Genomic DNA, 22,599 nt, shown 5'->3' on the forward strand with positions numbered 1-22,599 from the left:
ACATGAACCAAGTTATCCTTGCATATGTTTTTCACAATCACTTTGATCAAACAAAACTTCATGGTTGCCCATTTCATTAGTTTGATGTGCACTATGAGGACAATGGGTTTGTGGTGACCAACTCGGCCACACACAAAATAGATGACAAGAAACTTCTCATATATGAGAGCATACCACTGGCCATCTACCTTGATGTGAGTTTGTAATGATTGACTAATATCTATTTTGATGCACAATGAACAAATTTTCTTCGAGTTGTTGAAAGAGTGACTTCATTGATTTGTAATAGATGAATAATATTAGCAGCAATTAATCCAATAACTTCAATATAAAAATACTTAATAAGCAATTTTACAATGCTTACCCGTACTATAGTGTTATTTAATGTAGCACATGCCACCCTTAAAGAAGGTCTTCACTTATTAAGAGACAAATATACTACTTTGCCATTGTCTACAGACCCTCAAAGAAGGATGGCCTTGTTATAGTCTATGCCTCCATGGGATCATTAATCTTTAAAATATAGAAGTTATTTGATAAATTGATAATATCAAGAGAGCCAATTGGCCACCATAGTTGATTCAAAAGTTGAACTACTATAGATAATAGCTAAGAGGACATTCCACAATCTTCACTATTAAGGTAGACCTCCATGGTTGACAAATCCACTATTTCAACACTTCGAGCAGAACAAAAGAAATAACATCCTCATTCATATATTGAGTCAAAACATCTTGCATAAAAATTTCCATATTAATATCAACATTTGAGTGAGAAATAACATGCTTTGAAGCATAATGTGGATTTAGAAGCTTCGGCTTGTAACTTGTAGGATCTTCATTAGGGGCATCCCAAAACAAGTCCTATACAATTTCTGAAATAGGAGGGGGTTAGACTAAGTAAGGGAATAATTAAAGGAAACATGCTTGGAGATTAAATGAGGTTATCATGTATTAATTTCAGTATCATGCATAGGGTGTTTGGAAAGGTTACTTTTAAAATGATGACTCTCCATTCTTTTCCTAACGCCATATGCCTTGATTTTTTCTCTTTAGCTCTCTTAAATTGACAATTCTCATTAACTTGTTTAAAGTTACAAAGGAAAACTAAACCCTAAATTAACTATTAGAGCAGTGTTTAGGTTCAATTGTCATTTAGTTGCACAAGTTGGTAACAATGACTTAACAGAAGATATGTACGACAATAGGAATAAGGATGGGCTTAGAGTCTTGAAAGCGGGGAAGGAAGATGTTGTTGGGAAGAGAACTTAGCCTTGAGTGGAATAGAAATAAAATCCCCTTCACACAAGGTGCCTTCCCTATTTATAGAAGCAAGGGGACAAGACTATGTGTATGAAGCAAGAATTTCAAAATATTCCTTAATCTGAATAGTGCTTCAAGACAGATACTGTTGATTTCTCTTCTTAGGACAAGTGTCTTTTAGGACCACAAGGTTGTTAGAGCATGATCTTAGTTCTACTTAGATGGTGATGCATGTTAGTATAACACTCAGGTACAACCAGTCATAGTTTCCCTAAGGTATTAATCACATATTTGATATCCTTAGTTTAACCTTCACTACATTCAAATGCCAACTCACTAATATTTAGCTTACCTTACAATACACACACACACACGTATATAACTTCTAGCACCTCATGAGGCCAATAGGACAAACACGGCTTCACGAGGCAAGGTAGCTTACTCTTGCGAGGCAAAACTGTTATAACAATGCAAGGCAACTTGCAAGGTGAAACATACTAATTCGATGAGGCAACTCATGAGGTAACATCATGAACTTGCCTTTGGCTTTACGAGGCTAAGTTAACTCAATTTTGCTTCTATACTACATTGTTGCGCCACAAGGCCTTTGTATCAAAATTTGCTTTGAATCCCATCACACATATCAATGGGGTTTATATATATTCACTATATTACATGGTATATTTTAGATAACGAAAATTCTCTAACAATATGATATTTGATGGGGGCTTTGAAAAAAATAATACAATAGTTGTTTTTTTTCAAAAAATAAAACCAATCATGTCGTCCAAGATCTTAAGATAAATGGGAAAATAGTAAAGGAGTCTTAGATAATAATCCTTTGGGTTTCTAGAAATTGACTCAAGCATAACTTGAATTTTTAAAATGAACTTAAATATACCTTGTGGGTTGATCTACCGAACTCAAACATACCCTCCATCACTAAAACATCACATGTGAACTCATAAAAAAAAAAAATTAAAATGCTAATTTGTCCTCCTATGCTCTTAAGTATGATTCTATGATAATTATACTTTCTTCTTCTTCTTCCATAAGAGAAAAGGAGAAGAGAACAAGGATATAGAAAGCGAATAAATAATAGAATGAATATATGATTCCTGCTTCCTAAAATCATATTCATCGAGCTCTGGTCAAGTCAAATGAATTGCTTTACATGTCTAACATCACCACCTCTCAAGCAATCATACCACTTTCTTATGCTTTTGTTTTAGTTTGGGTTCCCATAACTCTGGTTTCAAAATGTAGTTACAAGTCTGTTAAGGGGCGACCATTGATCTGGGTTTAATGTGGGTTATTTTGCTTCACCATTGCATTATTGGATACAAAAAGAAATTGTTGATGTGCAAACACACTATATCTGTAGTATAGCAATTGTGTCTACATTGGAAAGCTTGAGGATGCAAGAAATGGAATCTAATAGTAACTTTTGTATTTTTTCCTTTGAAATTACATGAATGCCACATAAAGACAAATCTCCTTATGTAATTGACTTGTAATTGCTTCTATGGTATTCGAAAAATACAAGATTCTGCAACATATAAGACAAACCTTTCAACTTGTAATTGCCTCTATGGTATTTGAAAATTACAAGACAATCGCATATAAGACAAACTTTCCAATTTAATTGACTCTATGATATTCGAAAATTAGTAAATTACAAGAGTGTCATATATAATTATTTATGATTATGCCATCCCTCTTCTCTCTCACCTAATTCTCTCTCTCTCTCTCTGCCTTTTTTTTATCTCAACTTTTATTTATTCATTTATTTATTTATTATTATTATCTAAGCATTTATAATTATTTAAATAAATTATTTATAAATCAGCAAAATAAAGGAGATTTGACAAATAAAGGGGATTTGACATTGAGAGAAAGATTTTAATAGACATTTATTTATTTATTTTACTAAATTACTTATTTATTTAATTAATTTTATTATTATATAAGTATTTATTTATTTAATAAAAGTAAATAAATTATTTATAAATCAATAAAACAAAGGAGATTTAACATTGAGAGAAAGATTTTAATAGACATTTATTTATTTATTTTACTAAATTATTTATTTGTTTAAAAATAATTTACTAACAAGTTATTTTGTCCCCTTGAGCCTAATATTTAGGGCTATAGGTTTGAGCCCAATATTTATGAGAGGGGCCATGGCTTCCCTAGGTCCCCTTGGCTCCACCCCTAGGGTTGGGATTAAACCTATTCATAGGTCACGTCGGGCTTTGCCTTTATATCAATAGAACATATTCAAGCCCAAGTTTGAGCATGATTGGACTATCGGGTCTAGATCTTGAGCCCAAGCCTGACTTCCATATAAATTCCAAAGCCCGATCAAGAAATTAAGAAAAAAAATTTGTATCCTTTATTTAACAACAAAATTGATTTATTTATATTAAATTGACTTCAAAAGTGAAAATTTTAATTAATTTATTAATTATTATTTTATTAAATTAAATTAAATATATTATTATCCATAAATTTTTATTTATTTAATTTAACATGTCAATGAATCGGGTTTGGTTCTAGATAACTTAGACTAGTCATGTCCCAATAATAAATGAATATTTAATTATTTATTTTATTAAATTAAATAATTGATTTATGTATTTTACAAAATTAAGCAAATTATTATCCATAGATTTCTACTTATTTAATTTACTAAACTATTCAATTAATTAATAATTTATTTTACTAACAAATTATTTCTCTCTTTACCTGAGCCTAATAATTTAGGGCTATCAATTGGTTAGGTCTGGGTAGGGTAAGGACAGATATAGGAATTTTTTTATGAGGGTGGCCAAAGTCTAAGTGGATTGGGGGGGAATAAATATGGATGGCCATTGGGGGGGAGGGTGGAACCAATGGAGTGGGGAGTGGGGGAGGAGGGAAATATACATGAAAAGTAGGGATTCGCTTTATCATAGGGGGGCCATGGCTCCTTGGGGTCCCCTGGCTACGCTCATAGGGTTGGGGTTAAACCTATTCATAAGCCACACTAGGCTTTGCCTTTATACCAATAGAATATATTTAAGCTTAAGCCTAAGCATGACCGGACCATCGGGCCTAGATCTTGAGCCCAAGTCTGACCCCCATATAAAGCCCGAAGCCTAACCAAGAAGTTGAGAAAAAAGATTTGTATTCTTTATTTAACGACAAAATTGATTTATTTATATTAAATTGGCTTCAAAAGTGAAAATTTTATTTATTTATTGTTTTATTAAATTAAATATATTATTATCCATAAATTTTTATTTATTTAATTCAACATGTGCCTAATATTTAGGGTTGTCAATGGTTTAGGTTTGGTTTTAGATAACTTGAACCAGTTATGTCCCAATAATAAATGAATATTTACTTATTTATTTTATTACATTAAATAATTGATTGATTTCTTTTACAAAATTAAGTAAATTATTATCCATATATTTCTATTTATTTAATTTACTAAATTATTCAATTAATTACTAATTTATTTTACTAACAAATTATTTCTCTTCCTCCATAAGCCTAATAATTTAAGGCTATCAATAGGTTAGGTCTGCATTGGGCAGGGGCGAAGCTAGGGATGGCAATTTTCCCCATCCCCGACGGGGACCCGACTTCCCCGACCCGATGGGATCAGAGATGGGGATTGTTTTGGCAGGGCGGCAACGGGGATTAATAGGAATCCCCGATCGGGATTATGGTCGGGGATAGGGATTGAGGTCCCCACCCCGCCCTAACCCGGATTATGTATATATTATTATATTATATATATTTATTAAATATATATTATTATATTATATATCAACATATATTTACAAAATTATTTATAACTTAACATTTTTATTTATTTTAAGTAAATTTATTTTCCAAGTAAATACTGTTATCTAAAAAAATTTTGGGGATTCAGGTCCCTGCGGGGAACCCATCCCTGTCGGGGATCAAGGATGGAGGACAAATTTTATCCCCGGTGCAGATCGGGGACAGGGACGAGGGTTAATTTCATAATCGGGGTCGGGGATGGGGAATATGATCCTCGCCCCGAACCCACCCTGTTGGATCTAGTAAATTTTTATGAGGGGGGCTAAAATCTAAGTGGATTGGGGATTAATTTAGTGCTACCAATAGGTTAGTTTAGGTCTGGGTTGCGTAGGAGCTGAGCAAGGATTTTTTTATGAGGGAAATAAATATGGATGAGGGGAAATATAGATGAAGAGTGGGGATTTGTTAAGCCATCAGGGGGCCATGGCTCCTTGGGGTCCCCTTGTCTCTACCCCCGAGATTGGGACTAAACCTATTCATAAGCCACGCTAGCTAGACTTTGCCCTTATATCAATGGCACATATTCAAGCCCAAGCCTGAGCATGACTAGACCTTCGAGCCTAAATCTTGAACCCAAGCCTAACCCCCATATAAAGCCCAAAGCCTGACTAGGAAATTGAGAAAAAAGATTTGTATTCTTTATTTAACAACAAAATTGATTTATTTATATTAAATTGACTTCAAAACTGAAAATTTTATTTATTTATTTATTTATTGCTTTATTTTATTAAATTAAATATATTATTACCCATAAATTTTTACTTATTTTAAGTAAATATTTTTCCCTAAAATCTTTTAATTAAAAAATTTACATTTTGCAAATTCATTTTTTCCTATACAATATTTAGCTTTTGCAAGCCTTGCAACGCAAGGCCCCTCCGTTAGTATATCTTTAATGGGGAAGTACATAGAGATAGAGTTCAATTAAAATGTTTTTACTTTTAAGTCAATTTCTAATCGAGGGTATATTTAAAATTTTCACCTAATCATTCGTTTATAAAAAATTTAAAAAAAAAAGCAAAAGCATAATCTCACATAAAGCCCGCATCTATAAAAAAAAGGGTTTCTAACCAAGATCAGCTTTTCGGCCTTAATAACAAAAAAAAAAGAAAAAACATTCTTTATATAATAACTAGGGTCAGATATCTTTTTTGAAAATATATCAAGGAAGGGCAGCTTTATACAAAAGAGTAGCATCGTATAAGATACAATTTGTATCTCTTTTTCTGACAAAATTTCCCTTTTATTACCTACAATAAAATCTACCCATTTTGTCTCTCGCCTGCGATCATTTTCTTCTTCTTCTTCTTTTTCTCTCTCTATCACTCGACTCTCATCTCTCTCGCTTGCAATCGTTTTTTTATCTCTTTCTCTCTCTCGACTCTCTTCTCTCCTTCTCTTTAATCGCTCAAAATTTCCATGCACCTCTTGTTCTCTACTCGTTCGAGTAAAAGAGTCTATCTTCACCTTTGTATCTTTTACATCTCTGCTCGCTTGTTCGAGAGAAGGAGTCTCACTACACCTCTGCATATTTCAGTTCTCTACTCGCTCATTCGAGTGAAGGAGTCTCTTTCATCGCTGTCTCTCTCGTTCTACTCGCCTCTATCTCTCTTATTCCATTCTTCAAATCTTGTATTATCTAATAAGATATCTCTGTTTTTCTCACAACTAGGGCTAATCATATAATTTATTTTTTGAGTTCTTCAAGAATTTCGAATCTTTTCACTTATTTCTTTGAAATCATTCACAACTTTTTGGGTGTTTTGACAAAACTATTGGGAGGAATAATGAATAAATTTCTTTGGAGGGGAGAGGATTAGTTAGTGCTTATAGTTTATGCAGCCCAACATGATGGTAGTGCACAGATTTAAGATGGTGAAAATAATGTTTTGATGGAAGTGCTATTGATATTAGGAAACATTAAAAGTGATGATAGGCTAACCATCAGCGTTGCCAATGTTGATTGAGAGAGGAAATTAGTAGTGGTTACTGAACAACCACTAAGGGATTGGAGGAGAATTGCATATGGTGTGATAAAAGGCTTAACGTTAAAATCCACCATAATATTAGCCCCTTTTGAGAAGTGTAATGCTCTCTTGGAAGTGGTAGGTTAGGAGGCCGGGGTTGATGAATCATGTTTTTAAATAGAATCTGATAATATTATTATATTTAGGTGGAGTACCTTTGTTAAACTCCAAAGTTCTGCATGTGCAATTGTCCCTTAAGGGTCATGTCAATTATAAATTTAAGTTGTTGACAACAGGGATGTGAAAAATGCAAGAGGATATGCCTGAGTGTTTGTTTAGGAAGAGGTTGGAAAGTTTACGGAAGGAGGGTGTTAAGGTAGAATTCCCCTACTAAAGGTCTTTCCAAAATTATATTTTTGAACCATGTCTAGAATAACAAATTTTTTAATAAGGCCGAATATTAAGACACAAGTTGTGAATGTGTCAATTTCCCCTTTCACCCATGAGGTAATTTCTATTCTTTTACACATTTTCATTAAATGGCTATTTTGCATTTTACTTTGCTTCAATAATGTTCAACTAGAACTTTCCTTCTATGGCATATACAATTCGATGAAATGCTTGTTGAAATCAGACGCTTCTTCTATTAATTTAATCTGATTAATTAGGTGGTACCAAACGACCCAAGAAAACTAACAACTCGGAAATTAAACACTGAAGGAAAATAATTACACCATGGAATCTGCCCTGTCCCCTAGATAAGCTTAGGACCCAATTTTTGTAGTTTTAGAGTTCTCTACAGCTAAAAGAGAGAGAGAAAATACAGGGTAATAAAGGACCTGATACACGAGGCCCTTATAGGGAACATCCGTAGTTTGAGAACCTTTCTTGGTTTTTGAAACCAAGAAAAGTTAACAAATCATTGTTGCTAAATTAGACTATAAATTGTAATCAATATGTTTCTGATGTCTAGATATACATCACTCGGGTTACTAACCCAAGCACAAAGAGAGAAATTGTCACTTGCCTCAGCATCCTATGGTTTAGGTTAGAGAACTTTTCTTAATTTTTGAAAACCAAGAAAAGTTACTGAACTCTTATGTGGCCAAATTAGTCTATAAACTATAATTAATCTGGCCACTAGTGTCCAAATATACATCTTTCGGGTTAGTAACCAAAGTATAAACAAAGAATGGTCACTTGCCCCTACATCTTGTGATTTAAGGCTGATAATTTTTCTCGATTTTTGGAAACCAGGAAAAGTTATCAAACTCATTTGTGGCCAAATTAGATTAATCTTTCATCAATCTAGCTACTAGTGTCCAAGTGTATGTACATCACATGGTTTAGGTTCAAAAACTTTCTTAGTCCCTACATCTTGGGATTGTCACTTTGCCCCTACATCTTGGGATTTAGGGTTCAAAAACTTTCTTGGTTTCTGAAAATCAAGAAAAGTTACCGAACCAATATGTGGCCAAATTAGTCTAAAATTTAATCTATTTGGCCATCGGTGTCCTAACATACATCTTTTGCGTTGTAGCAAAAGTATAAACAGAGAATGTCACTTGGCCCCTACATCTTGTGTGATTTAGATTTGAGAACCTTTGTTGGTTTTTGAAAACCAAGGAAAGTTTCCAAACCCATATGTTGCATTGTTGCCAAATTAGACCATAAACTATAATCAATTTGGTCACTGAGACATCACCTTGAGTTAATAACCCAAGCACAAAGAGAGGCCAAGTGACAGTTTCTTTCTTTGTGCTTGGGTTACTAATCTAGGTGATGTACACTTGGACATCGGTAGCCAAATTAATGAGAGATTAGTCTAATTTGACCAGATATGGGTTTGGTAACTTTTATAGACTAATTTGGTTATTCTCTATTTATACTTTGATTACTAACCTGAAAGATGTATATTCGGACACTAGAGGCTAGATTAATTATATTTTATAGACTAATTTTTCCACATATGGGTTCGGTAACTTTTCTTGGTTTTTAGAAACTTAGAAAGGTTCTCTAACATAAATCATAGGTTGCAAGCCAAGTGACAATTTCTCTCTTTGTGATTGGGTTACTAACCCGAGTGATATATATTTGGACATTGATGACCAAATTGATTATAGTTTATTGTTTAATTTGACAACAATGCAACAAATGGGTTTGATAGCTTTTCTTATTTTTTTTTTAAAAAAGCAAGAAAGGTTCTCAAAATTGAAAAACGTATATTAGGACATCGATGGTTAGATTGATTAAATTTTAGACTAATTTGGCCACATATGGGTTTGGTAACTTTTATTGGTTTTCAAAAACCTAAGACAAGTTCTAAACCTTAAATCTCAAGATGTAGGGGCCAAGTGACAATTTCTCTCTTTATACTTGGACTACAAACCTGGGTGATGTACACTTGGACATCGGTGGACAAATTGATGAGAAATTAGTCTAATTTGGCCACATATGGGTTTGGTAACTTTTATTGGTTTCCAAAAACCGAGAAAGATTCTTAACCCTAAATCACAAAATGTAGAGGCAAGTGACCATTTTTTGTTTATATTTTGGTTATTAACCCAAAAAATGTATATTTGGACACCGGTGGCTAGATTAATTACATTTTATAGACTGATTTGGCTAAATAAGGGTTGAATAATTTTTCTTATTTTTCAAAAACCGAGAAAGGTTCTTTAACCTAAATCATATGATGTAGGGGTAAGTGACAATTTCCCTCTTTGTGCTTGGGTTACTAACCTAGGTGATGTGTTGATGACCAGATTGATTGCAATTTATAGTCTAATTTGGCAACAATGCAACATATGGGTTTGGTAATTTTCCTTGGTTTTCAAAAACAAAAAATGTTCTCAAATCTAAGTCACAAGATGTAGGGGTTAAGTGACCATTCTTTGTTTATACTTTTGTTGCAACGTAAAAGATGTATATCAAGACACCAGTGGCCATATTGATTAAATTTTAGACTAATATGGCCAAATATGGGTTTGATAACTTTTATTGGTTTTTAGAAACCAAGAAAGGTTCTAATTTATACTTGGGTTACTAACCCAGGTGATGTACACTTGGACACCAATGACCAAATTGATAAAAGATTAGTCTAATTTGGCCACATATGGATTTGGTAACTTTTCCTAGTTTCTAGAAACCGAGAAAGGTTCCTTTCAGCCATCGCCCGACCATGTCGACTTAGCTCGGCCACGTTGGCATAACTACGGATAAAGAGGAGTAAGGAAAACAACTCCGCTGGGGAATGAAACTCTATCCCGAATACCTTGGCGGCTAACCTCATCCTAACAACCCTGGAAGCCTAATCTGACCAGGACACAGATCTTCGGTTATAAAAAGGTACTCCATGCTCAAGGTAAAGAACCCAACTCCTAACACCCATACTGCTATTCTGCTCGGACCGACATGCCTGTAGCTCGGCCCAACCATCCATCACCTCCTACAAACTTGAGCGTCAAAGTATCTACGTGGGGATAACTCTTCAAGCCTCTGACTTCTCCTTTCTTGATCACAGGTCTTGAAGCACGACCTCATCCTTGTAGCTCGGCCCCACCCTACCAGCAATGACAATCTGGTTGCTCTCCTCAGTTCGTGCACCACATCAGATTGGCACCGTTTGTAGGAAACACATAAAAAGACTTTCCCGAAAATCTTTCCTTCCTCACGCACAATCAAGAAAGCGATTAAGATGCCCAAGAACTAGTCCAAACAATCAATAGGTCAATCCCCATCTCGGTAATCTTGGCATTGCAACCCTCCGCATCAAGAAATTCCACAGCCTCCAGTCGTAGGTGATCCTGTAAAATTCTGAGCAATGCAAGAGAAGGTTGATAAGATCTTCGAGATGATGCAGACACTAGGATCTGTGGCACCGCCCAAACGGGTCGTCCCCCCTCACGCCCCAACACGTATGAAGGACGATCCTCATCTCGAGGACCCTAAAACGCGTCGATCGGGAAGGAGGGGAGCACGGTCTGAGTGTGAGAAGCAAGACACAACAAGAAGGTTCGCCTCCATGGCCTGCTCTCGCGAGCCCGATAACCACAGTAGGGCACACCGCACACACATGCACCACTGCACACGCACCGCGTAAGCCGTGCTACACAACCGCACTACATAGCCACGCTACACCGCCGCACTATACAACCACGCTACACAGCTGCACTACACAGTCGCGCTACACAGCCGCACTACACCGCCGCGCTACACAACCGCGCTACAAAACCGCACTACACAACCACGCTAGACCGCTACGCTACACGACCGCACAACACGTGTACCTCAGCACAACCCACTGACTCGGCTGAACTCCGAATGGCCTGAGCCCACAACGCATAGCTCGGCAGCGTATTACTGACCAACTTGACTCGGCTGCCCACGACCTAAGCCTAAAGTGGAGAAGAATGCCCCCGCCCATCGAGGCCCGAGGATGGTCATTAAACTCCACTCACCTACCGACTAACAGTCGGTCAGAGCTAGCCGAGCAACAGCTAGCCCTCGAAGGGCCCCAAAGGCTCCCAAGATTGGAAACTGAGCATCCCAAAGATGAGAGCTCAGAATACACTCCTACTTCACTAGTCAGAGGCTGAAGATCTCGGCCAACTCAAACCTCGGCCAAGGCAAGGCTGAAGAAACCAAAAAAAAATAATTGAATGCACACAAGTTTAGAACCAGAAAGTTTCATTAAGTCAAATAGTCAGTACAACAAATGAAAGCTCAGCATACCGAGTCATTATAGGAGCAACAAAAATACAAAAAAAAAGAAAGGAACCCGCAACAGTTCAACCCGTGGAAGGGAGATTAGCGGCCTCGTCACCACCATCTTCATCATCATCGCCGCCTCTGCCCTCCTCATCAGCGAGTTCATCCGAAGCCGGGGGCGTTTCGTCGTCGCAGGCCTCCCAAATCTGCGCAACACCGGCTAGCTCGGGAGAGTGGCGCAGTGCTCTCTGCCGGAAGACGTTAAACCCAACCTCGAAGGAAGCCGAGGCATACTGATCCATGTCCCACCGAAGCTCAACTGAATCCTTGTACCGCGCCACTACCTCCTTGGCTGCCTCTTGCTTCAATTGTTCCCTCTCTACCTTCAGCTCAGTAATCTCATGCTTCAGACCACGGACCAAATCTACTTGCTCAGCCACCTCCTTCTCCAACACGGCGGACCGCTCCCTGGCCATCTGAAGCTCAACCAATTGGGCGTTCACCTACAAGTACTCAGTATGCTCTTTCTCATACAATCGTCGCAACTGACAGAGACAATCAACCACGGCAATGGCTGAGCATGCATTCTGCGGACACAACAAGCATTTTTAGTACAAAGAAACGTGCTTAAAACAGCGAAGGCAAGTACGCACTTACCTAAGCCACAACCCGAATAAGTGAGCACTCTAAGGTGCTGCTCCTAGTACTCCCAGCCTCTTCGGTGATGTATGCGTCATCATCCTGTGAAGCAGCTGCTCGGGAACTCTAGGGATCTCTAGCCTGTCCCGGCTATGGATCGTCCAGCGCAGCATATGAATATCTAAGCTACTACTCCCCACCTCAACTTGCAAAGGGAAGGCAACCTAGCGAGCTTCCCCGGGATCCATGACCACAACGTCCTCATCGTTATTTCCCTATTGTCGAGCTCTTTTTTGGCGATTAGGCGCCTTCTCGAAAGACCTCGGAAGAGAAACTGCATCGGAATGGACCTGCGGCGACGCGCCAGCCTGATTCTACCTCTGGCGATTCTCCTTCATCCGACGTACAATTTCCTCCTCACTCGTCATTTCTACACCAGCACCACAGAAGCACGACAATAAGTACAAGATCAAAGAAGCAAACAAAGTACAAGCAAACAAAGCAACGAAAAGGACAGACTAGCCACCCTACGCATCAACATCTCCGAGCATGTGCACACAGCTACGTCTATCTCGTGTCATGCTCAGAGCCGACCTCTCCTCCCAGGTAAGTGCAGACCACTGAGGTTGGGGACTCTCGTTCTTGACTTTTGTAGCACGGTCGGGAAGGGGAGGCCCCCGGGACAGTGCACAAAGAAGAAAGTTTCCTTCTAGTGCTTTACAGAGGAGGGGGCCCTGACCAGCATTCTGATGTTCTTCCTAGTCGAGAAGTAGTAATAGCCCTACTGGTGATGTTTGAGCTGAAAAAGGAAGCTCACCATACCCAGGGTCAGCTCGATATCATGAAGAGCATAGTAGGACATAAAGCCGACCAAAAACCTAAAGGAGTTCGGCATCAACTGCACCGGCAATACTCGGTACCATGCAAGCACCTTGGCAACCCCTTCATTCAGAGGAAACCTCAGCCTGGCTTCCAAAGTGTTCTCGTACAAACAAATATCGTCGGGCCGAGCATCGGCTGCCATCTCATCGGGCTACGGGCACCTCATCCGAAATTCCTCGAGGATGTAGTACATAGCTCGGATCTGAGCCATATCCTCGAGGGTCAAGACACACGGTATGGTCCCAAACCGGTGACTAGCCCACAAGGGAAGCTCGGCTTCCACCCTAGAGGAACCAACCTCGGCATCCTCGAAATCCCTAACCTCAGACTCAATAGAATCGAAAGAGCTAGAAGTGGAAGAAGAATGGGAGGACGAGGAAGACATCTTACCGAGCTTGAAGCCAAGGAATAAAAACAAATGTCGAGCAACGCTGATCTATGGTGAGGATCAAGCGCCGCTCTGACAAAGCTCGGGAAGACCAATCGACGCGACAATTATCGGATGTGCAAGGCCTCAGGAACCGAAGAGACGACCTCAACAAGAAACAGCCAGGGCATTAATTTCCCCAGTCCACCCTATAGCAGCGGTCCAACCAACGTCGCAGATGCTCGACGTTCGCCCAGGACCACTGGGTCAACCAATTTCTCTGGTTTCTTTGGGACGCCCAATAGCAAATACCGACCAAGGAGAACTCGTTGTGCCTCAGTCGAGCACCCCACCCTTTGACTTCAAAACTGGGGGAGTGGTGCTCGGATTCTAAAATTTTAAGTACAAGTTCCTCATCCGAAGAGGAGGGACCCCGACTCCGTAGCTCGGCACCTCTAAGGCCCCCAACTTCGAAGCTCAGCATATCATGGCCGAGCATCAGCTCCATAGCTCGGCACCTCTGAGGCCCTTAACTTCGAAGCTCGGCATACCGTGGCCGTAGCTTGGCACCCCCGAGGCCCCCAACTTCGAAGCTCGGCACATCATGGCCGAGCATCACAATGGCCCCAACTCCACAACTCGACACCTCTAAGGTTCCTGACTTCGTAGCTCGGCGCACCCTAGCTGAGCATCACAACGACCTCAACTCCGAAAATCGGCCTCCCAATAGCAACAGAAAGCCTTTCCTCGGCACCCGGCCGAGCTAAGCCCCGACCTTAGAGCTTGGCACATCATGGCCGAGCATCGCAACGGCCTCAACTCCAAAGCTCGACTTTCATCGAGAATCAAAGAGCCCTTCCTCGGCCCCACCAAGAAGACAAACCTCAAAGCTCAATTCGACACCTTGGCGCTTTATTGGGCTACATGACTGTACAACAGTTCAAACCAAGCACTCCCTTTCCTCGGCTCCAGAACTAGGGGAAAGGTGTTCAAATTCTGAAGTTAGAATTCTTAGAGTTCTACAACCGACGATGGAAGGATTCCTCGGCCACATTCCATATTGCCCGGATCCCAATATTATGGCAGGCGCCAAGGAACGCCAAAGGAACCAGACACTCAACCAGACTTCAACTTGGAAGTTCCTCAGCCGATGAACGAATTAGGTGAACCTCATTCATCGACTTCAGAACTAGGGCAGTGGTGTTCAAGTCATAGCTGAAATGGTCCTAAGAGACACGTGGCCGCCTAGTCATCGCCCAACCACATTGGCTTAGCTTGGCCACGTTGGCATAGCTCGGCCACATCAGCATAGCTCGACCGAACTATGCTATTATTGTGGCCCCCTATCTTATCCTTTCAGCCACGTCAGCTATACATCACACAGATGAGCACAACTACAGATAAAGAGGAGTAAGGAAGACGAGTCCGTTGGGGAATGGGACTCTATCCTGAATACCTCGACGGTTAACCTCATCCCGACAACCCCGGAAGCCCAATTCAACTTGGACATGGATCTTTTTGGCTATAAAAAGATACTGCATATTCAATGTAAGGGATCCAACTTCCGACACCCATACTTCTATTCTGCTCGGACTGGCATCCTTGTAGTTTGGCCCGACCATCCATCACCTCCTACTGACTTGAGCGTCAGAATATCTACCCGGGGATAACTCCTCGGGCCTCTAACTTCTCCTTTCTTGATCACAAGTTTTGAAGTGCAGCCTCGTCCTTGTACCTCAGCCCTACCCTGCCAACAAGGACTATTTGGTTGTTCTCCTCAATTCGTGCACCACCTCGGACTGAGCAACATCAGTTCCTAATTGAGTTTCTGAGAACTCCTACTCCTGAAAGTCCTAGGTTGCCTGGGCTACAACCATGAATGTTCAATTTGTCCTACATATCTTGTGGTGGGAGCCAATATATCGGATGCACTATTAGTAAATGAAGAGGATGCTATCTATTGCTAGTTCCTTTGAAAACCATCAACTTGAAGTGTTTGAATTCTTAAATGGTTTGATCAATGCATAACCTTCATCTTGATATGACTTGTTTAATTTTAGCTACAAGACAAACCAAAAATAATAAAAAACTTTAACAGGAAAAAAAAAAAACAAAATTTGGATATGGATTTATTGAACTTATAGCCATAAGAGTGATTGATTGCAAACTAAAGAAGAATTTAGATGCTCAAGTTATAAAATTGCTCGAAACCAACCCATTCACTGATCTCAGGACCAATCTTATCTTTAGATTTCAGTTTTGCAAATGATTTCTATGATAAATTGAACTTGTGAAATGCTGGATGTTCCCTATAAGGGCCTCATGTATTAGCTCCATTATTACTCTATATTTTCTCTCTTTCTGTTGTAGAAAACTCTGAAACTACAGAAATTGGGTCCTAAATCTAGAGCTCATGGATTTCAAAACCTGACTGAACTAGACGGTCGAACAAAAAAAACCGTGAACTGATCAAAAGATTGGTTCCATTTTTCCCCAAAATTGGATATTTGCAAAAAACATTAATTTGATAAACAAAACGCTGACCCAAGCGATTGAACCGTTCAAATCATTCAACAGTTTTGACCATTTTTTATTTTTTTAATTTTTTTGTCGGGCCAGCCGTTCAGTTCAAATGATCAAACCGTTCGACCTCGAAACCGGACCCCTGACACCAAATCGGTTTAATAACCTGCCTAAGCGTATTCAGGGGATAGAGCAGATTTCATGGTGTAATTTTTCTCCTTCAATTTTTAATTTCTGAGTCATTAGCTTTCTTGGGTCCTCTGGTATCACCTAACCAAATTAAATTAATAGGGTTTCAACAAGCATTTCATCGAATTGTACATGGCATTGAGGGAAAGTTCAAGTTGAACATTGTTGAAGCAAAGTTCAAGAACGATGAAAAGAAGGGAGTGCAACCCCCTATTTCACAGTTGACAGTCCAAGAGAAAGAAGTATAATACGTAAAAAAAAAAAAAGGAGTGATGCCTTGTTCTAGTTGAAGAGATAGAAGCAAAAATGTAGAAGTGCAGTCCCTGTTTAGTAAAAACAAAGGAGCAAAAAAAGTGAGAAAAAACAGGAAAAATGAGAAAGAAAAGAGGGGTGGAGACTGGAGACCCTATTTTGGTCCAAGAGAAAAAGGAAAAAAAAGTAGAAAATGAACATGAACCCAAGCTGGCTGTAATTTATTTTGAAGGAAAAAAAAAAGTAGATCCTGGAATTATCTTGCTAATAGATTTCTGTTGTGGTCACTTGTGTGAGTCATGAGCAGGAGTTTGGAAGCAAGAAAAGAAACCAGGATTGGGAGTCGTGGCTGAAAGTTGGAGAAAGTGGTCGATGAAAATGTTCCAAAAAAGTTTTCCTAGGAGTGTCCAAAGGGGAGGAAAGAGATGGGAAGCTCAGAACTGGTAAAGAGAGAAGGTATAGGGGCATGGTCAAGACCAAATTTTTCCTACAGAAAAGCGGTGAAAGCAGGAGTTTGGCCGGACTTGGGACGTTCTGATTTGAAAACTATCGAAGTAAGCTTATGATATTTACGGAGATGAACGGGGTGGAAGCAAGAAGTTTTTAAGGGATAGTTTAGTTGGTAGATTTGGGTGGAAGGTGCGGTTAAAGGTGGTGGAGATCTGGGCTAATCAAATCTGGAAGGAGGTGGGGGGAGTGAAGGTGAAGAAGTTGGAGGATGAACTCTTCTTGTTCATCCTGCCTTCAGAGCAGAGGCGCGATGGATCCTTGAAAAAGGTCCATGGTCAATGGGGAGGAACCCTCTTCTTCTCGATTGGTGGGGAGATAGCGCGGGCTGTTTTTATCCGGAGTCGGAAAAGGATTTTGATCGATTAGAGGATATCTGGATTAGGGTGTTCGGCCTGGCTCTGCTTCTATGGTGTCCGAGTGTCATCAGAGCAATCGGGGATGCGTACGGTGGTTTTCTTGAAACAGATGATTCTCCCTCTGAGTTGGCTACTTGCGAATGGATTCGAATGAAGGTGAAGAAGGGTGGCTTGATTACGGAGAAGGTGAAGATTGTTGCTGGGGAAGTTCTCTTCTCAGTTTCCATCTGGCCAGAAGTCCTTCCGTCAGTTCAGAGGTGGAAGACAGAGAGGCTCACAGAAGAGGGAAATCAAAAGGTCAGGGAGGACTCGATGGGCTCGAAGACAATAGTCTTAGAGGACGTCAGTGAATGCTCCCCACTGCATGCCCATCCAGTTAATCTAGGGGAAGGACTGGAGCGGGTGAGATCGCTGGAGAAGGAAGAAGAAGAAGATCGATCCAGCGGTTCTGATAGGAACCGTTCGATCTCAATACTAACGGAGGGCCAAGATTCAAAAGTCAGGGTGGGCCTTGAGGGAAGTGCCTCTATTTTGAAAATGGGTGTTCTTGGAGATGGTGAGTTGGTCGATAATATTAAAAATTTAATAAAAGAGTGCCTAAGAGACCTAAAAGTGGTGCCTATGGAAGAATGCTCGCTGACGACGATTAATGAGGCAAGACTTCTCTTGAAGTTGGGAATGGTGCAAATGTGGGAATTTCAAAGAGGGTCCAGGATTCAGACTCGGATCAGCTAAATCCATTTACCCGGCCTAATCAGAAGCCTAGTAGAAAAAAGAACCTAAAGTTGCAAGTGAACCAAGATGGGCCAGAAGTAGACCAAGACAGTTCAACCCGACTAGCCTGGATCCAGCCTTTTCTCCGAACAGGTTTGAACCAACATGGATCACCCGACCTTGTGTACAGGAGGGGAGGACTGGGCTTGCCACTTCGAAGATTCAGACCTCTCCTTCCCCTGAAGTAGAGCCTGGTGATGATAGCCTGGAGCACTCGGCCCCCCAATCTTGTCCTTCTGAAATGGTGAAGAAGGTGAAAGTTGATTGCAGAAGACTGAACCAACCTCCCCTTTCCATGGTTCCTTTTAACGAGCAGTTGATGGAGGTGACATCGCTGGCAATAGTGGAAGTTGAAGATCAGTCTGCAATTAGGAGCGATACTCAGAATCAACATAGAGTGGCAGAGGAAAATGAGCCAAGTCATGTTGCGGCAGAGAGGAGAGAGGAAAGTGGCCAGATAGTGAGTGTGGGAAATTCAAATCTTGGGACTGTTGAAGCAGGTAAATCTAGTAGCAGCACTTCTAAGTCCTCTTCTTGGGTCGCTTCTAAACTTATAGGGTTGTGGAGCTTTTTGGGGATCTCGATGGAGGGAATGGAAGTGGAGACAGTGAAGTTCTTGGAAGAGATAGAACAAAGAATTCTGTTGGAAAGGGGTAAGATGGGGGCTAAAAGAGGGGGGACAAACTCCAAGAGGAGCAGAGAAATGATGCGTCTCTCTTGGGGCTTGAATGAGAAGGCTGGGAGGAGTGTTGGGGCGGTAAGGGGGTCGAAGAAAAACTGAGAGGGTGGGGGGAGTGAGGTTCTAGGAGTGGGAGGTGTTGGCTCTTCTTTTGTTATATCAATGAATATTAAAATTCTTTCTTGGAATGTTCGAGGGCTGGGGTTTGGGAGAAGAAGAATGGTGGTTTGTGATTCCTTAAAGGCTTCAAATTCTGTAATTGTATTAATTCAAGAAACCAAATTGGAGAAAATTGATGCTGGTAGTATTCGGAGTATTTGGGGAGATGGCCAGGTAAGATGGAGGGCAAAGGCAGCCAATGGGAGTGCAGGAGGCTTGCTATGTCTTTGGGACCCCCTAGTTTGTAGTTTGATTTCTTGCAGAAGTGGAAATTTCTCGATCTCTCGTCTTGAAGCTGCAGGATGGTAATATAGTTCAAGTCACAAACGTGTATGGTCCAACAGTTTCTAATCTTAGGAGGAGTTTCTGGGAGGAACTGGCTGATATGAGAGGGACTTTGACTCATCCTTGGGTTATTGGGGGAGATTTTAATATCACCTTGTTGGTGGAAGAGAAGAATACAAGAAGTGGCGGAACTGTATCGATGAGGCAATTTGCAGATTTCATTAATAATATGGATCTAATGGAAATTCCCATTCAAGGTAACAGGTTCACTTGGACAAATAACCAGGATACCCCTACCCTGGTCAGATTGGATAGATTTCTTGTTTCCTCAAATTGGGAGGACATCTTTCTGGACTTTAGGCAGATATCTCTACCCAGACCTGTCTCAAACCACGATTGGTATGAGGAGGAAACGCTCAAACCATTGATGAAGAAAGTGTGGGAAGAACTTCAAGTGGAGGGATCCAGTTCTGGCAAAAAAATTGACGGCTATAAAAAAAGAATTAAAATATGGAATTTGGAGAATAAGTTAAGGTTGGGGACTGAATGAAAAGCCTTATTGGGTATTATTGAAGAGATTGATAAAGCAGAAGAAATGGGTCCTATTTCTGAAGAGTTAAGGCTGAAAAGACTTCAAGCAAAAAGCAGCAAGACAACGGGCTGAAGTTAATTGGCTAAAGGTAGGTGACAAAAATACACATTTCTTTCACAAAGTGGCTAATGCTAGAGCTAGAGTTTCAGCTATTAAGAAGTTGACATGGAATGAGAGATGTGGTGAATCTGATTCAGAGATTAAAGCAGTTGCAACCTCTTTCTATAAAGAACTTTACAAGGAAAAGCGGAAGCTGAGACCATTTCCCTTCAATCTCTCCTTTAGGCAACTGAGTGAGACCCATAAAAGTTGGCTTGAAAGGCCTTTTACAGAAGAGGAAGTCAATGCAGCAATTAAGAAGCTTGAAGGTGATAAATCACCTAGACCGAATGGTTTTACCAATCTGTTCTATCTGAAGTGCTGGGACTTTGTGAAAGATGTGATGAAGGTGTTCCAGGAGTTTCATGCAAATGTGTCCCTACAAAGAAGTCTAAATGCCACTTTTATCTCCCTTATTCCAAAAATTGAGGGGGCTATGAATATTAAGGAGTTTAGGCCTATTAGCTTACTTCACAGTTTTTATAAAATCTTAGCGAAAGTCTTGGTAGAAATAATGAAAGGGGTGATAGGTAATGTTATTTCAAATAATCAGAGTGCATTTATTCCAAGCAAAAAGATGGTAGACTCAATTTTAGTTGCTAATGAGTTAATTGACTCAAGGAGAAGACAAGGTATTCCTGGGGGTTGTTTGTAAGCTTGACATTGAGAAGGCTTATGACAATGTCAATTGGAATTGTTTGGATAGAGTGTTGGATTGCATGAATTTTGGACAGAAATGGAGAAACTGGGTTAGTGTTTGTACTAAGACCTCTAATGGGCAGCCCACGGGTTTCTTTGGTAGTTCTAGGGGGCTAAGACAGGGAGATCCTCTATCACTCTTGCTATTCATCTGTATGATGGAAATCCTCACTCTTTTTAGTAAGAAGGCTACAGAATCGGGATTATGGAATGGGTTTGCTATCTCTCCAGGTAAAGAGACAGTTAATATTCTTCAGTTTGCTGATGATACCCTCAGCTTTGTGGACGCATCTCTGCCTCAATTGGAAACAGTTCTTGAAATCCTGAGTTGGTTTGAAGTGGTTACGGGTCTCAAAGTCAATCTGAACAAAAGTAAGATCATCACAGTGGGTCAAGTTGTAAATTTGGAATTTGTGCATAGATAATGGCCTGCCATATGGAGCTCCTTCTGGTTAAGTATTTGGGGTTGCCTCTTGGGGAAAAATGTTCCTCTTCTTCAATTTGGAGTCCAATCATTGAGAGAATGGAGAAGAGGTTGGCTCTTTGGAAGGCTAAATATTTATCTTTTGGTGGTTGGGTTACATTGATTAAGAGCTCCCTATCCAATCTCCTAACACACTTTCTTTCTCTCTTTCCAATTCCAAATAAAATTGCAAAGAGGTTGGAACAGCTTCAAAGGAACTTCTTATGGGGGGATGGGAGGATGAGAAGAAAATTCACATTGTTAAGTGGGAGCAAGTGTGTAAGCCTAAGGAGAAGGGTGGTTTGGGAGTTAGGAAAGTAAAAGATTTCAATGCTGCTCTTCTTAGCAAATGGATATGGAGATTTGCTTATGAGAGAAATGCTTGGTGGAGGTGCCTCATTGCGGCTAAGTATGGTGTGGATTGGGGAAATTGGAAAACTCTCGATCCCCTTTCATTTGGGGGTAGTTCTCTCTGGACTGGTATTTCTAAGATCAGTACTCTTTTCATGAACGGGGTCAAGTTTAAAATTGGAAAAGGGGATAGAATCAATCAAGTTTTGGAAGGATTCCTGGTGTGAGGAAGGCCCCTTGGCTGATGCTTTTCCCCGACTGTTCCAAATTGCAGTGAATCAAGATTCTTCAGTTGCTGATAACATTAGTACCGCTGGGGGCTCCTTCTCTTGGACTCCCCTATGTGGGAGGAATTTGCTAGACTGGGAAGTGGAAGAGTATGTAGGTCTGTTGGGGCAGATTCAAAATCAGAGAATTGATACGAATATGGAAGATGAATGGACTTGGAAGTGGAATGCAAATGGTAGATTCACACTTAAATCCCTTTTCCTTAAGATGTGCAGCTCAGGTCAGGAGAATTTCCCAGATGGGCAGATTTGGAACCCCACCTGTCCCTCCAAGGTTAACTTTAGACAATGGTTATGAATAAATGTCTAACTAGGGTCAACTTGGAGAGAAGGGGTATGCAGATTCCTGATATCCCTCCTGTGTCTTATGAATTGGAGATTGGAGGGTCTTAGCATGAAAGGTAGGCTTGTTTGAAATACTATTCTGCAGGCTGTTCTTTGGTCCATTTGGATGGAAAGAAACAATAGAATTTTCTATAATCAATCTAAAAGTCCAGATGGAATTGTGCAAAAAGTGGTGGGGAAGATTTGCTCCTGGGTGTCGGTGAATGAGGAGCTTAAAAGTCAGAATGTTTCTCTCATTCTTTGTACTAAATCATGGATGTTCTTGTAATATGTTTTGGGCTTAGGAAGGCCTAGTTGGCCTGAGTCTTGTTGTATTTGGCTTTCTCATTGAATAAAATTACTTTACCTTTTTCCAAAAAAAAAAAAATTGTT

Source organism: Nelumbo nucifera, chromosome 1 (assembly GCF_055504915.1).
Source record: "Nelumbo nucifera cultivar China Antique chromosome 1, China Antique-T2T, whole genome shotgun sequence".
NCBI lineage: Eukaryota > Viridiplantae > Streptophyta > Magnoliopsida > Proteales > Nelumbonaceae > Nelumbo > Nelumbo nucifera.